Below are 6,000 nucleotides of genomic sequence, written 5' to 3'. Positions count from 1 at the left end.
TCTTGTCTTTGTTCAAATCGGTCCATCCGAATCCCGATATCTTCGATGGATGATGTGTGAGTTTGCTCAACCGGATGTGTTTCCTCAAAGGGACAGATCAGAGGAGAGTGGGTACTCCTAAAGACTGGGGTTTCCGGCTCTGGTTCAGGTTCAGGTTCAGGCTGAGGGGGATCAATTCTTCTAGGCATTCTAACCCAGTTACCGTTTCTATAGTGACATCTTAGTCGGTGAAGTAGATTTTTGTTTATTATGCTGAATCTATCTGATTTCATTACTTCTTCTTCTAGTGGTATTTGAATGTCGTAAGCTTTCATTATTCTAGTAATAATTCCACCATATGGGAGCATCATATCTTTCTTAGATAATTCCAACATGTTTTGTTGGATCAGATAGCCAAGACAAATGTCACGTTCTTTCATGATTAGGTACATAATTCCTAATTCCAATTGACTCACTTCATCATGATGGTATTGCTTAGGAAGAATTATGCTAGTCATGATATGATGAAGTATCTTAGTGTTAAAGGGCATTAGATGTTCACAACTTTTAGGAATAGATTCTATGTTAGGATTGGCAAGGATTGTTCCTAAGGCTTCAACGTAGGATGTTTCAATAGTTTTTTCATCCCATGATCCTTTAAAGTAAAGTCCTATGCTTTTCATGGGAATACCTATCATATCACAAATGAATCTATCAGTGATTGAGATGTGTTGTCCTAAGAGATAGGTTGATATCCTTTCTTCATCATCTATTTGCATGTTGTTGTAAAACAATCTAACTAGTCTAGGATAAATGGGTTCGTTGATCTGCAAAATGGGAAGTAGATTTAGGTTTGCAAACCAATGAATAGTCTCTACATCTCTTAGTTCATTCAGATCTACGTATTTTCCCTTATTGATGCTTCTTAGTTCGAAGGAGAGAAATTTTTCAGCATGGTTTTTGGAATAAAAAAGAGTGAGATCAAACTCTTCTACTACTCTCCTCTTTCCCTTGTCCCTTGAGGATCTTCTAGATCCCATTACTACTGCTGTTTAGAGGGATGATGATGAGCTAAAGTAAATGAAGAACAAATCAGAATTTAAGAGCTTCTTAGAGAGTACCTTTGTGAAATCTTCAAGAGAAGGAAGGATTCTTGATGTTTTGCTCCGAAATGGGAGGTATTTGGAAGGCTTAGAGGAGTGAAATGGGAATGGAGGAGACTTGGAAGAGTAGAGGAGGAAATGGGGGTGAGTTGGGGTCGGTTCCTTAGCCGGCCCTAGTGTGGTTTTAAAAGGCAGAGCTTGCTGGCGGTTGCACCTCTGGCTGGAGCGGTGCAACCTCTGGCAACCCGTGATGGCTGGAGGTGCCACCGCCAGCTGGAGAGGTGCCACCGCCTACAGCAGGTGAGCACCTAAGATGATTTGATTAGGGAGTCTTTGCCTTGAGGAGAGTTTCAGAGCAATTAATGTTTGTTACATGATTTCGTATGAGTTTTTTTTTTTTTTAAGGAAGAAGCTCTTTGTACGATCAAGATAGATCTTTTAACGTGCATACGTATGTTTGTTTGGTATCCCTTTTAAGATCATGACATATTTAGTTTCTACAAGAATTAATTCGTAGATGAACGGGTTTTGAAGATCAGGGGTATGTGAATTTGGATATCATATGTTTCTAATAAGGATGTATCGTTTTTGTGATTTCACAACTTCCACTTGTTACTTAAGCGTTGTGAGTTCCTTTTTGATTCTTGGTTTATGACCATTGAGAGTCAAGGAGCAGAAAATTATTTCTTGCTCCGGCCTAGACTTTTAATGTTTTTATAGGAAGGGATGATCTTTAGGAACCCATTTGTTTTTGGGTGCCTCATAAATAGATCTACATTTTCTATCATGTTGCATAGAGTTTATCATGGTTCCTTTAGGAACCCAAATTAATTTGTTTGGACTTATTTTCTTGAATGGACAACAATGTGTCTTGTGTCCAGATTTGCAACAAAAGTTGCACTTGGTTTGGTGTTGAACATGTAAGATGGGGCCTTTTACAAAGGTAGTTGGATTTCGGTGAGGACTCCTCACAAATCCAATCCCACTTCTTTTGGGAGCATGACCCTTGTTTGTAAGGATCATGTTTAATGACTTGCTACCAACCTCGAATTTCTTCAAGGTGTCCTTAAGTAGCAAGTTTTCTTTTTGTATAGTTTCTAAATCATGACATTTGATACATGAATTTAAACTATCATGATGTTCGACTTTTAACTTATCAAACTCACAAGTAAGATTATCATGTACCTTTTTTAGCAACTTGTATTTTTTATTTATAACTTTGCATTCATCAAATAAATCATGGAAGGCATTTAATAATTCATCGAAAGATAAATCAGCATCTAATAAATCCGTTACCTCCTCTTCGATGGCCATAAAGGCGTAATGAGCAACTTGCTCGGTGTTGGACTCCTCTTCCTCAGATGCGCTCGAATCATCCCATGTTGCTTGGAGCGCCTTCTTCTTTGTTGTTCTTTTCTTGACTTGGGGACAATCACTCTTGTAGTGTCCCGGCTTTTTACATTCGTAGCAGATTACTTGGTCCTTCTTGGGTTCAAGTTTATTTTTCACATCGTTTTTAAACTTGTTTCTTTTGAAGAATTTCTTAAACTTTCTTGTCAAAAGTGCCAAGTCATCGTCACAATCCTCATCACTTGAGTTTTCTCTCAAGTGGCATTCAGAAGTTTTAAGTGCCATATCCTTCCTGTTCTTTGGAAGGATGTCTTCTTGCTCTTCATGAGCTTTGCAGGTCATTTCGTAGGTCATTAATGACCCGATTAGTTCTTCAAGAGGGAAATTTCGCAGATCTTTTGCCTCTTGAATGGCGGTGACTTTAGGATCCCAACTCTTAGGAAGGGATCTTAGTATCTTATTAACAAGCTCAAAATCCGAAAAGCTCTTTCCGAGTCCTTTTAGACCGTTGACGACATCCGTGAAACGGGAAAACATGTCGCCAATGGTTTCACTCGGTTTCATTCGGAAAAGTTCAAAAGAATGCAGCAACAGATTGATTTTTGACTCCTTCACTCTACTTGTGCCCTCGTGGGTCACTTCAAGTGTGTGCCAAATATCAAAAGCAGTTTCGCAAGTTGAAACACGATTAAACTCGTTTTTATCAAGTGCGCAAAATAAGGCATTCATAGCCTTTGCATTAAGAGCGAAAGCCTTCTTCTCTAAATCGTTCCAATCAATCATTGGAAGAGAAGATTTTGAAAATCCATTTTCAACAAGGTTCCACAGTTCAAAATCCATAGAAATAAGAAAGATCCTCATTCGGGTCTTCCAGTAAGTGTAGTCCGTTCCACTGAACATGGGTGGACGTGTAATCGAATGCCCCTCTTGGTTTCCGGCGTATGCCATCTCTCTTGGGTTTTAATCCTTTAGAGAGTTAACCTTGCTTTGATACCAATTGTTAGGATCGAGAGCACTAAGAGGGGGGGGGGTGAATTAGTGCAGCGGAAATCTTACAATAATTTAAAAACCAAAAGCTACGTTCGTTCAAAAACTATTATGATGCAAACTAAAATTCTCAGTTTGTATCTAAGTGCAGTTTGCGTCTAAGCGCAGATTGCGTTTAAGCGCAGTTTTGCGTCTAAGCGCAGTTTTGCGTCTAAACTCAGATTTACGTCTAAATGCAGATTTACGTCTAAACGCAGATTTACGTCTAAACGCAGATTTACGTCTAAACGCAGATTTACGTCTAAACGTAGATTTACGTCTAAACGCAGTTTTACGTCTAAACGCAGTTTTACGTCTAAACGCAGATTTACGTCTAATTGCAGTTTTACGTCTAGACACAGATTTACGTCTAAACTTTGAAAACTCGTTTGTATACTCGCAGAAGGCAGTATGCAGTTGAAATCAAGATGTAAACGTGAACTGAAATCTGATGATTGAGCGAGGAAAGCCGATTTACGTCTGAATGCAGTTTTACGTCTAAATGTTGAAATTCGTTCGTAAAATCGTAGAGGACAGATTGCAGTTATTAATAGGATTAAAATGTAAGCGTAAACTGCAAAGAAGCTCGTTCGTAAAAGCACGGAAAACTGTTCTGCAGAATCAAACGTAAACGTAAACTGTAATGTATGAAAATACGAATTTACGTCTGAATGCAGATTTGGAAGCACAGCACTTAGAACTTGTTCGTGAAAGCGCAGAGAGCAGTAGTAATGAGGGAGGTTTGCAGTAATGATAAAGTGCTCGAAAATAAACGCAAACCAGAGATTTAGAGTGGTTCGGTCAGCCTTGACCTACTCCACTTTTGGCTTCCTCCACCGATGAGGTTGCCGACGTCAACTAGGTGCCTTCCTTCAATGGGCGAAGGCCAAACTTCCCTCTTACAGTTTCTCTCCTTTTGACAGGCTTAGGAGACAACCTTTACAGACCTTTCTCTCCTCACTTTACAATTGAAAACTTGAAGAACAGAAGGAGGAGACTTAAAGGCTTTACAACACTTTTGAGCTCTTAGAATCACAGAAAAGATCAAGATTTCGGTGTAGGTCTGTATCTTTTCAGTGCTGAATGGGTGGGGTATTTATAGGCCCCAACCCAATTCAAAATTCGAGCTCAAAACGATCAAATCGATCAAATCCCAGAATTCTGGGATCAGGCGGTTGCACCTCTCGACTGGAGAGGTGGCACCGCCTGGCAGAGCTCGAAGACTGAGCTCTGCCGATTGCTTCTCTCTGCCAGAGCTCGAAGACTGAGCTCGATGGTTGCATCACCTGGCAGAGCTCGAAGACTGAGCTTGGTGATTGCATCACCTGGCAGAGCTCGAAACTGAGCTCGGTGGTTGCATCACCTGGTAGAGCTCCAAGCTGAGCTCAGGCTGATCCACCTCTCTGCCAGAGCTCGAAGACTGAGCTCGGTGATTGCATCACCTGGCAGAGCTCGAGACTGAGCTCAGGCTGATGCACCTCTCTGCCAGAGCTCGAAGACTGAGCTCGGTGGTTGCATCGCCTGGCAGAGCTCGAAACTTGAGCTCTGGCGGTGCTACCTCTTGGCAGAGGAGGTTGCACCGCCCAGTCTAGCTCGAAGACTGAGCTCTGGGCGGTTGCACCTCCCAGCCTCGCAGCCCTGGCGGTTGCACCTCCTGGCTGGTGCGGTTGCACCTCCCAACCCCACAGCCCAGGCGGTTGCACCTCCTGGCTGGGGCGGTTGCACCTCCTAGTGCAATCAGGGTCCGAATGGTTCACTCCATTCGGCCCACTTTGAATCTTTTCAGGGGCCCAATTGCCCCAAGATTAAGCTAATGGGATCACCTCCCATTTTCATGCTTAATCATCATGCTAACTACGATTAACTCTAAGACAACTTCTGCAGCTTTGCTCCGATGCGTCAATCGCTTCTTCTGGCGAGTTTCCGGCCAACTTCCGTCGATCAACCGATAACCCTCGGTGATCCTTCTGCGGACATCCGGCATACTCCTGGACTTTGCGACGATCCACTTGGCGAGTTCCGACGAGCTTCGCTTGGCAAGCTTCTGGACTTCTCGGATCTGTTCTCGCTGAACCTCCGACGACCGTCCGAACTTCCGTTGAACTCTCGAACTCCCAACGTGATCATGATCTTGACTCCGGCGCAACACCTGCTGCTTGTCTTACTCTTATCGTAGTTAATCCTGCACACTTATCTCAACACATAGATTAGATAACAAATGACAATTGACTTCATCATCAAAATCCGAGATTCAACACTTGATTGTCCGAGGGGTTTGCATATCGATGATTGCCTGGACCTTTTCCGGGTTGACGTCGATTCCTCTTTCGTGTACGATGAATCCGAGGAACTTTCTCGAGTTGACGCCAAAAGCACACTTTGCCGGGTTGAGTCGCAGACCATACCTCTGTAGAATGGCAAACGTTTCGGCCAAGTCGGTCAAGTGATCCACCATCGCACGGCTCTTCATGATCATGTCGTCGACGTAGACCTCGATGTTCCGCCCGATCTATTGGGCAAACATCTTGTTCACGACTCTCTG

This window comes from Musa acuminata, chromosome BXJ3-7 (genome assembly GCF_036884655.1).
Source record: "Musa acuminata AAA Group cultivar baxijiao chromosome BXJ3-7, Cavendish_Baxijiao_AAA, whole genome shotgun sequence".
Classification (NCBI taxonomy): Eukaryota; Viridiplantae; Streptophyta; class Magnoliopsida; order Zingiberales; family Musaceae; genus Musa; species Musa acuminata.
Note: the sequence above shows the minus strand (reverse complement) of the source record.